Raw genomic sequence first — 11,304 nt, forward strand, 5'->3', positions numbered from 1 at the left:
ATTCTTTGCCACAACAAGCATGATCTGATTTGATTAAGTTAATTTCAAACCATTCTGTCAACGTTTATTGAGATTTTAAAGAAAGCTATTTTGCTTGATATAAGAATTTTATATACTATTGAAGATTGAGAAGGAATGATTGCCACTAATAACTTCGGGTTATTAATCTTCTTACTCCTCTTATTTGAAACTGAGTTAGAATTTGTCAATTGTCATTTGCAAAATATATTCAGAAATAATATAGTCAATTATTACAAGGGAAAATCAATGGAAAACTAAGAAGAGACATATGGTGGAATCTAAAACACCAATTCTGTAATTGAAGAGGATTATTCAACCAATTTAGTAAATTAGAAACTAGCTAAACAAGCACAGATTAAATTGGAGCTATCTGTTCTCAGTTTCTATTAGCAACCAAACAGAATTTAGCAGCATTATGTAACTGTTTTTTTTAAAGAAGGAACTACAGTAGATCTAATGATTGTCAGTTCAAGGGGGAGAAAAGAATCAGAAATACACTAGCAATAAATTGAAAGAACCATTGCAAAGGATACAGCAACAATTATGACCACTGTTTCACAGTCACAATAATATAAGGGTTGTATATATGGAGTTTTCTTAAATGTGTCCTCTAAAACTGCTGATGAAATATTTCTGTAACATGTGGGAATAATCAATAATGAGCAAATCAGGATACATTGCTGGCTTGGCCCACTACAACTGGCTCCCTAGGATTCATGAATATTTTGTTCATTTTATCATTCTCTATCTAAATAATTTCCTCAAGAACGAACCTAGCCCATTCATATCCACCCCAAAGGCATAAAATATTCAAGGGAATAAATCCATAAATCTTTCTAATAACTATATTATTTCTGAATATATTTTGCAAATGACTATTGACAAATTCTAACTCAGTTTCAAATAAGAGGAGTAAGAAGATTTCACGTTTACCAGAAGTTATTAGTTGCAATCATTCTCAATCTTCAATATTATATAAAATTCTTATATGCCCTGCTGCAAAGTTAATTTAAAGGTTAAGCACAAGATGAGGGAGAAAACTTACTGTATTTTAAACTGTCTCCAAACCTTCTCCATTAATTTTCTCTGAAAATCAGTGGCTAATAATTTAGAATAAGTTGACTTAAGACCAGGGGTAGGTTTCAACCTGTTCGCAGCAGTCTCCGCGAACCGGTTGGTCGGCGAACCCGGAAGTAAGTAACTTCCGGGAATGGCGAAGGGCCCGCCTGCCCGTCCGCGCTCCTTACTGGTCTTTGAAGGCTTTTGCACTTCCACGCAGGCACATGGCACATACAGCGCCTGCGCGATTCTCCGTGAGCAGCTGGATGGCACATACAGCACCTGCGCGATTCTCCGCGAGCAGCTGGAGCCTCACGCAGGTGCTAAGATGCATGCGTGAACTGCGCGCGTGCACGAGGATGCCATCTTCGGTGCTTACGCGCAGACCGCGTACAGCGCCTGCGTGATGCTCTGCTGAACAGCTGGAGCGTTGCGGAGGCTCACGGAGGCGTCGCTGGACAGTAAGACCCATGCGCGCACTGCGCACATCCATGTGGATGACGCCGGGCCCGTTCCAACTGTACCAGTTGGAACAGGAGCCGTAACCCACCACTGGAGCAAATGATTAACCATTAATCATTAATGATGAGAATACACTGAAATGGAAGGGTATTAAAAATATTCTGGCATTTCACAAAAGTGTGTAAAGGTTAAAAGCAAAAATGTAAGAAATATTTTTACAACTGAACGTGCTTGGAAATGATTATTAGCCTCCCACAATAATTGTACTGGGTCGTTTATTTATTTTTAATGAAATACAGTTTAGTCCTTGTCTAACAACCACTCGTCCCACCACTTGTTCAAACTTACCACCATGTTGAATGAGCTGTAATTAACAAGCAGCCTTTACAACTGTATTGGTTGCAGTGTGTCTGCAGTTACGTACTGTAGTTATGACTCAAGAATTCAATTACATCATCACAAAACCCCACATTCAGGTGATCACCATTTGATTGACTAAATGACAAGAAAAGGCAATAGGCAAACTGGCAGGATTGCCCAAATTTGGTGCCACCTGCTGTCCTTCTTAACAACCCACGGTGATGCACTTTAATTGTCAGAGGTGAGAAGGAGGATGTAGGACTCAGTGGGGCAGGATGGGGAAAGATAGGACGGGAGGGGTTTATAGGAGTAACCATGGGCCTGAATTTTGTTCACGTGACCACAGCACTGCTTCAGTGGCCAGATTTTTGCATAAACAAAAAGCATTATTTATTGTCTATAGCCACAACTATTCATACAACCAGCAGGCATGATGTGAAAGCTTGAGGAAAGATTTGGAACGTATCCTTTTGAAAATGTGTAACGAGCTGTGAACAATGTCATTGAAAGAACTGAGCCTTAATTATCTTTCAGAAGCATCAGAAAGCATCTAATTCCTTCACTTGGTCATGGTGAGACATTGCAAAATTAAAGGATACTATATTCCAGTTTTTTTTTCATAGCCAATGTGTGCCCAGAAGGGATGCATGAATAGGCTGTACGGAACCAATTATCCTTTCTCATGGAAAATAATTACATTCTTGTTTCAATGTTTATTCAGCTCCCAGATTCAGCTTTGAAAGAGAGGGGCATGCACATCAAAATTGCAATGTCTGCATGCATATTAGCACAACTGTAACCAAATGGGGGTTAAAAAGACCCCTCAGTTGGCTAATTTGAACAGTGTTGCATAATATGTTTTCAATACATTAAAAATAGAGGGGAAAACAGGGAGGGGGGAAATGAGCAATTATCTGATGTGACCGTTTCACTAAGGGTCAAATGCAATTCAATAACAGCAAGAGTAATGTGATGCACACTGCAGCTAGGAATCCATGTTTCACTCATAAAATGATGGGGATTAGCTGTCAGTGGCCAAACCAAGGAAAAGACCTTTTTTAGTGATACACCTGCACGGCGTCCAGAACCTATAATGAAAGTAATTCCATGATACATGTTATTAGAAAAGATATACAGTATACAATATAGATTATGCTATGATGTCCACATCCAGAGGTGGGTTCCTACCGGTTTGCACGGTTCCAACACAAATCCGCGAAGCCCTTATCCACGGAGACATAAGCGCGAAGACTAATCCGCGCCATTCGAAGCGCTAAGGAAAAACGCGACCCTACCGCGATGACATAATCGCGGAGAGCAAATCCGCGCCTTCCGAAGCACTCAGCACCCTAAACCTAACCCTAAACCTAACCCTAAACCTAACCCTAAACCTAACCCTAAACCTAACCCTAAACCTAACCCTAAACCTAACCCTAAAGCAAACCCCTAAACCTAACCCTAAAGCAAACCTCTAAACCTAATCCTAACCCTTACCTTAATTTAAATCCGCTTTCTGCCGCCGTGCTGTTTTAAAGCGCCCTTCTGTTGCTGCGCTGTTGTTGCGGTGATGATGACGTGCGGTGATGACATCACGGCTTTAGCGACGTGATTTTATCACCGCTATTTTGACGAGCACGGTTTTGTCGTGCCACGGGTTCGCACCAGTTCGGTAGAACCGGTTCGTCAAATCTACCGAACCGGTTAGAAGAGTTTCCACCAGTGGACCCGGAAAGCAGGCCACACCTACAGAAGAGGTTCCAAATTTTTTTGATACCCACCACTGTCCACATCCAAATCTATGGCGCAACCACACCTAAAATACTTAGCATAGTTCTTGTCAACATGTATATCATGAACATATCGAAGATGCATTTGGGAGCAAGTAAGATGACAATAGGCTTGAATACCTTGTACTGTATGCAAGTACAGGATGTAAAAGCTGAGGATTTGGGACTTAAAGATGCTTAGGAAGTGTTATGAAGCTTATACATTTATGCATGGTAAAGAATAGGTGAACAAGAAGTAGGGTTAAGGTTAGAGCCGTGGTGGTGCAGTGATTAGAATGCAGTATTGCAGGCTAATTGTGCCGACAGTCAGCAATTTGATTCTTAGAGGCTCAAGGTTGACCCAAACTTCCATCCTTCCAAGGTAGGTAAAATGAAGACCCAAATTGTTGGGTGCAATATACTGACTCTGTAAACTACTTAGAGAGGGCTGTAAAGCACTGTGAAATGGTATAGCACTAGCACTTAGACTTATATATGGCTTTGCAGTGCTTTACAACTATCTCTAAGTAGTTTACAGAGCATATTTCCCCCAGTTCACCGACAAATGTGCGCTTGACAAAAGCACGCTGACAAAACCGCAGGGAGAAAAGCGTGAGTTCGAAATTGTGCCAACGAATGAGCACAGAAGCGCGCCGACAACAGTGCCCCGACAGAAGCGCGCTCTAAACCTAACCCTAAAGGTAACCCTAAACCTAACCCTGAACCTAACCCTGAACCTAACCCTGAACCTAACCCTAAAACTAACCCTAACCTTAAACCTAAATCTAACCCTAACGGAGACAGAGAGAGGGCCAGGGCCGTATGCCAGTTATCAGCTGCCTTCGGAGTCAGACATCAGTGAGGCAGATGAATAGCTGGAGCCTGTTCCCAGTGTGCGCATGTGCAGAGTTGCCAGATGAATGGAACAGCTAAAGAACAGGGGTCGACTTGGAAGTAAGGCCAAAGGTGGACGATGAAGGCCCCAACACTGGAATTCTTTAAGAAGATGTTGGATAACCATTTGTCTGAAATGGTATAGGGTTTCCTGCCTAGGCAGGGGGTTGGACTAGAAGACCTCCAAGGTTCCTTCCAACTCTGCTATTCTATTGTATTGTATTGCATTAATGACCCCTCCCAGAGGAAATAAAAGGGGAGCGAAGGGGAAGTGGAGTTTGCAGGAGACAATTAGTTAGCTTAATTGGTTTGTAACCCTCCGAGACTCCTTGCCAAGTTTTGCAGATATCATGCCGGCAGCTCTCTAAGACAGATAAGGTCTGTTACTGTAAATCCTCCCTTGAAAGACTTTGTTGGATGTGAATTAGAAGAATTCACAGTAAATTAATAAAAGGGGTTTTTGTCGGGACAGGACAAGGAGTTTGCTTCATGCTCTTGGGAAGCCTACGTCAGAACAGCAGACAAAAATGGAGCTCAGGAGCCCATTTTCACGGGCAAAGCACTTGGCGGAGTGCCTGTGACACAAGTGATGTCAAACTGGCCAGGCCAGTTTATTAAACTACTTCTAATTTTGAGATACTCTGGTGTTAAAAAGATTTCAAGGTACATAAAACACTCTGAACACCAACTAGTAGTCAGAAGATATTATGGAAAGTCCTTAATTTCACACCACATGGACAGACTTAAGCATAGATTTTAAATGGGCAGTTGTGAGCATCGTAAACTAGGCCATGTGCGAAAAATGCTATAAAATTCCGGGAAGCCTGACACTCAGACAAATCAGCCATCAACAGGTACATAGACATAAACAACATATACATACCATTCAAAAGAAACAATAAAAAAGCCAGAAAGGAAACAGAAATACCCAAACACCTCCTCACCAGCAATCAACATCCAGATGAGACCCCAAGATTAACACTAGACCAACAATCAAGAAATGAACAATATCCCAATCAAGGAACTACCAACTTAGTCAAATAAGTAAAAAGGCAACCTAATCAAGGAACACCAAGATCTCTCCCACCAACACTGACAGACAAACCAATCGTACATAAAATAAGAGCAAACCCCACTCCCTTCTAGTACTGATGTTACGTAGTTTAGTAATGAAACATATGCACGAAAACAACCAAGCTCAGACAGCACCAAGACCAACACAAAACATTCTATTTACTGAGCACATGTAGATAACATAAATTCCGGACAACAGAAATTAAACGTAGTGCAGTTCTTTTTCAATTTGAAAAGTTTTTTTTTTAATTTTTAATTTTCAAAACAAACACAACACATAAAATCTTCCTTTTTTACATACTGTAGAAAGTGTATCAGTTAGTTACAAAAGACTTTCGTGCATCTCTTCCCCAGTCATCAAGCATAATTCATATTAACTCAAGTATTTTAACTCAGATATTTATACATGTTACCATCATCGTACCTCCATTTTCATTTGACTGTAGTTGTTTAAACGTCCTTCATCATAAAATATACCAAGATTTAATACATAACCACATACTGGCATTTCATTTACTATTTCTAAAATCTTCCAATGACACTAAATCCTTATGTCCTATTCTCGCTAAACATTCATAATATTTAATAACAAAGTTCTCTATCCTTCTTTCCAAATCACTGTTTACAATTTACATCTCATTTCCTTGTATGTATGTATGTATGTGTGTGTATATATATATGTGTGTGTGTGTGTATGTGTATGTATGTATGTGTGTGTGTGTGTGTGTGTGTGTGTGTGTATATATATATATATATATATATATATATATATATATATATATATATGCATATTATTATCATTATCCCTCCTTTATTTGACTATCATGCATCATATCATTCCCCCCCAGTAATCAAGACGTAACTGAATTTAATTCTTCTTCTTCTTCTTCTTCTTCTTCTTCTTCTTCTTCTTATTATTATTATTATTATTATTATTATTAACCTTTATATATAATTCAAAAGGGTTTCTAATCTTCCTTTCATGGGTACCATTCAATATTCAATCCAGTTATTACTTATCATAACACTGCACATTATATACATTATTATCATTATCAATTATTTATTTAACTATATCTATTATCACTAAATTTCATTAAGTTTGGCTAGTTTTAAATTATACTCTTCCATCTATCAACCTGTATCTTTCCAGTAACAAAACAGTGTCATATCTTCTGCCATTTGTGGCGTCAGTCCTCTAATCATCTCCTTAATCAGCTTTGGATGGACTCCTCTTAGCAATTCTTTGCTTATAAGATCTCTCATGTAATTTCGATGCCCTTCTTCTGTTTCCTTAATCAGCTTATCTTTGATTGTCGGTGGTGTTATCAAAACTATTGCTAATAAGATTTCTCTCTTTGACTCCATAAATTTGTTAATTTATAGTGCAGTTCTTAACTAACTTCCTCGAAGAGCCAATGATCTTGAATCAATTTGCTTTTGGATTTGTTACCCAAATCTTTCTACATGCAAATTCCAATTTTAATTGGTTGTGGATGGGGGGTATCTTATCTCTCCCTCCAGTTTAATTGACCTTGGGATGTTTTTGCTCTTTTTCTCTGATACTAAAAGAACAAACATTCTTCCAAGGAGAAAGGGGGAAATTTCCCTTGGGAAATCTCTTTTTGCTATGTTCTAAAGTATCTCTCCTTCAGCGAGGTGTTGATTTCAAAGTCCGAATTCCCAGCTTGCCAGTTGGCACCAGTGACTGGCAAGCAGGCTGAAAGAGGGAAAGAAGAGGTGGAAGATTATCTTCCTGCCCCCCCCTCAAAAAACCCTATAAGATTACAAAGATTAGGTGAGAAATAGCAAGTGTCAAATTGTGCTGTGCCACAGGCATATTTTCTTGGTAAGAAATACGGCATACATATTTCTGTTCTTGCCCCTTATGCACAATATGGACTGAAGGTGCATAAGGGTCAGTGAAGGTGCATAAGATTAATAGAGCCCATAAATATTCAATATAAATATAAATATTAGTTAATTAACTGCGATGAACAAAATAGGAATAAAGCAGTTAAAGCTAGGTTCTCAATTTCCCTCCCCTCATCTTTTTTCATCTGCAGACCCAAGAATAAATATTAATTATTAATAAACTCAATTGGTCAGTGAATGTACGATTGTTTATATACAATTTAGGTTTATGTTATGTATGTTTTCTTAGATGAATGGTAACAACGGGGAAAATATTCCCTCAAAAGACGGTTTTCCCTCTCATCTTCTGCCATTTTAATCCATTCTATAATACTGGACACACAGTTTGTACACAGGATACTTCTGATGGTTCAGAAACAGACCTTTTCAAGATAAGGAAAAGGGAAAGGCATTTCAACTTTTCGATAACTCAAATTTGAAACTTAAGACAAAGAAAGCTCTGTGATTAAGTAGGTTTCTTTGTTTCTATCCTGGTTGCCTGTATGTAGCCCCATGTCCTGAAGATTAGGATTAATTGCCAGAAACTGAACTGCCTGTTCCTGCTGATGAAGGATTTTCTTTTCCACACTCCTTAACTGAAGTTTTGCTGTGCCATACAAGATCGCAATGCTATGCTCATTCTTTCTTTGAGAACGAATATAAACGTATGTTTTTAGACACATGTTCACAAGGTGGGTAAATTTAAATAAACAAAAGGTTCAAAAATTATGGTTGGCAAACACCATTTTTGAAGGTTTACCTAGCTTCCCTTATAAAGAAATCCTCACTGAAAACAAAGCTTAATTTTACAGATGAGTATCCCAAGGATTCCTGCAGAGGTGACACAATTCTTCAACTTACCACCACAATTGAGCCCAAAATTTTATGTTACTAAATTAAACATTTGTTAAGTGAAGTTTGCCCCTGTTTTACGACTTTTCTTGCCACAGTTCTTAAGTGAATCATTGCAGTTGTTAATTTAGTAACACGATTGTTAAGTGAGTCTGGTTTTCCCATTACACTTTGCTTACAAGAGCCGAGGTGGTGCAGTGGTTAGGGTGCAGTACTGCAGGCCACTTCATCTGACTGTTATCTGCAGTTCAGCGGTTCTAATCTGGCTCAAGGTTGACTCAGCCTTCCATCCTTCCAAGGTAGGTGAAATGAGGACCCAGACTGTAGGGGCGATATGCTGACTCTGTAAACCACTTAGAGAGGGCTGAAAGCCCTATGAAGTGGTATATAAGTCTAACTGCTATTGCTATTGCTTGTCAGAAGGTTCCAAAATGGGATCACATGATTCTGGGACACTGCAACCATCACAGTTATGATCCAGTTGCCAAGCATTTGAATTTTGATCATGTGACCCTGAGCAAGCTGCTATGGTCGTAAGTGTGAGAAACAGTAATAAGTCACTTTTTTCCATGCCGTAGCAACTTTGAACAGTCACTAAATGAACTAAATTGGGGACTACCTATAATTTTGTTTTTTATATGTTTTTTATAAGTAGAAGGAGAAGTATTCTTTTTATAGGCATGTTTATTCTGTCTTATTATTAATTACAATGAAATGGAACTTTGAGAATAAAATGAAAGCCACAAAGCTCCCTGAAATGTAACCCCGAGATGCTTTCAATTTAGATCAGAAAAACTTACAGCAATTTAGATCAAATTAGAAAAAAACAATAGAGGTATATGAAATGTAAAGCTATTGGAGGAAATGCTGTATTTAGACTGCAATTTTCAGACTATATATCCACAGGGCCCAGTGGATATATAGAACCGGATTCAGCCGGTTCGCACCTGTTCGAGAGAACCGGTTGTTAACTTTCTAAGCAGTTGGGAGAATTGGTTGTTGGAAGAAATCTGCTTTTGTTTTTTCCTACTTTACAGGGCTAATCCTGTAAGGAAGGCAGGAAGGAAACATTCTGGTGTTGTTTCTAGCCTAATCTTTATTGACCTGCTTACAGAAACTGCCTCTCCGGTTAACCCTTAGTACATTGTAACAGCTAAGGCGAAGCGCCCATCGACCTGAGTGACGTTGAGTTGGCCATGCCCAGCCAGTCACATGATCACTGAGTCCCACCTACCCAGCTGGTCATTAGGGCAGAGAACCGGTTGTTAAATTATTTGAATCCAATGACCCAATGGGGCATGAGTTAATTAGTATATGTTAGCTTCAGCCAATATAGTCTGAAATTGCCCACATGTTTGAATTTTATATAACAATTTCAAATTCATTAGATTTAGAACTCAGATATCTAGATTTATTTATGGTACTATCTGAAAAAGAATAATAGGCAAGTTGTTTAAATGTAAATCTAATCTGAAGAGTATGAAATTATAGTCGTATTGCTTAATTGGTTAATTGACAAATAACCATGGAATATATTTGTGTTTTTCAAAATATAATTCCCCAAAGACTGTACAGGCTTTGAGGGATGTCAAGTTACTGATTTTTATTTATTTATTTAGTATTCAACGATGTTACATTACCAGGAGATTACAATGATAATACAGAGTAGTAGTTTGGCTGTCTAAGACCATTAGCCCTGTTTGGCTCATATTCTCATGCTTTCCAAGCTGTGCCACAGGGGATGAGCTAGCTCCGTACCAGATATAGCAATAGCAATAGTAGTTAGACTTATATACCGCTTCATAGGGCTTTTAGCCCTCTCTAAGCGGTTTACAGAGTCAGCATATTGCCCTCAACAATCCGGGTCCTCATTTTACCCACCTCAGAAGGATGGAAGGCTGAGTCAACCTTGAGCCGGTGAGATTTGAACAGCCGAACTGCAGAACTGCAGTCAGCTGAAGTAGCCTGCAGTGCTGCACTCTAACCACTGCGCCACCTCGGCTCTGGAGAAAGACGAACAGGTTCCTGCACCAAGCCACATCGCAAATGGTGTCACAGGATTCTAACAGTACACATGAACTACCGTCCCGTCTTCCCATGGAAGTGGTACCTATTTATCTACTTGCATGTATCATGCTTTTGAATTGCTAGGTAAGCAGAAGCCAAGGCAAGTGATGGGAGCTCACCACCACCACAAACTGCTGGAGCAAAGCGCATCTCCAGTGCCATAAAGCAAGTAACCATCACGCCTCTAAGTAATTGTGAATGCCAGATACTCCCAACAATTGGCCAGGCATTCCATCTCTCAGGCTGGGGTGTGAAATTGTACGCCCCTCAGACAGGGTTTGCAATTTGGGAGTCCTCCTGGACCCACAGCTGACTTTAGAACACAATTTGTCAGCTGTGACCAGGGGGCATTGCCCAGGTTCGCCTGGTGCACCAATTGCGTCCCTACCTGAACCGGGAGGCCCTCGCAACAGTCACTCATGCCCTTGTGACCTCAAGACTGGACTACTGCAATGCACTCTACATGGGGCAGCCCCTGAAGAGCATTCGGAGACTTCAGCTTGTCCAGAATGCAGCCGCGCGAGCGATTGTGGGTGCACCTCGGTACACCCACGTTACACCTATCCTCCGCGAGCTGCACTGGCTGCCTATTGGTCTCCGGATATGCTTCAAGGTGCTAGTCATCACTTATAAAGCCCTTCATGGTATTGGACCTGGGTACTTGAGAGACTGCCTGCTGCCAATTACCTCCAATAGACCTATTAGATCCCACAGACTAGGCCTCCTCCGAATCCCATCTACCGGCCAATGCCGATTGTCTACCACCCGGAGGAGGGCCTTCTCTGTGGCTGCTCCGGCCCTCTGGAACGAGCTCCCCATGGAGATTCGGACCCTC

The sequence above is a fragment of the Thamnophis elegans genome, chromosome 8 (genome assembly GCF_009769535.1).
Source record: "Thamnophis elegans isolate rThaEle1 chromosome 8, rThaEle1.pri, whole genome shotgun sequence".
Classification (NCBI taxonomy): Eukaryota; Metazoa; Chordata; class Lepidosauria; order Squamata; family Colubridae; genus Thamnophis; species Thamnophis elegans.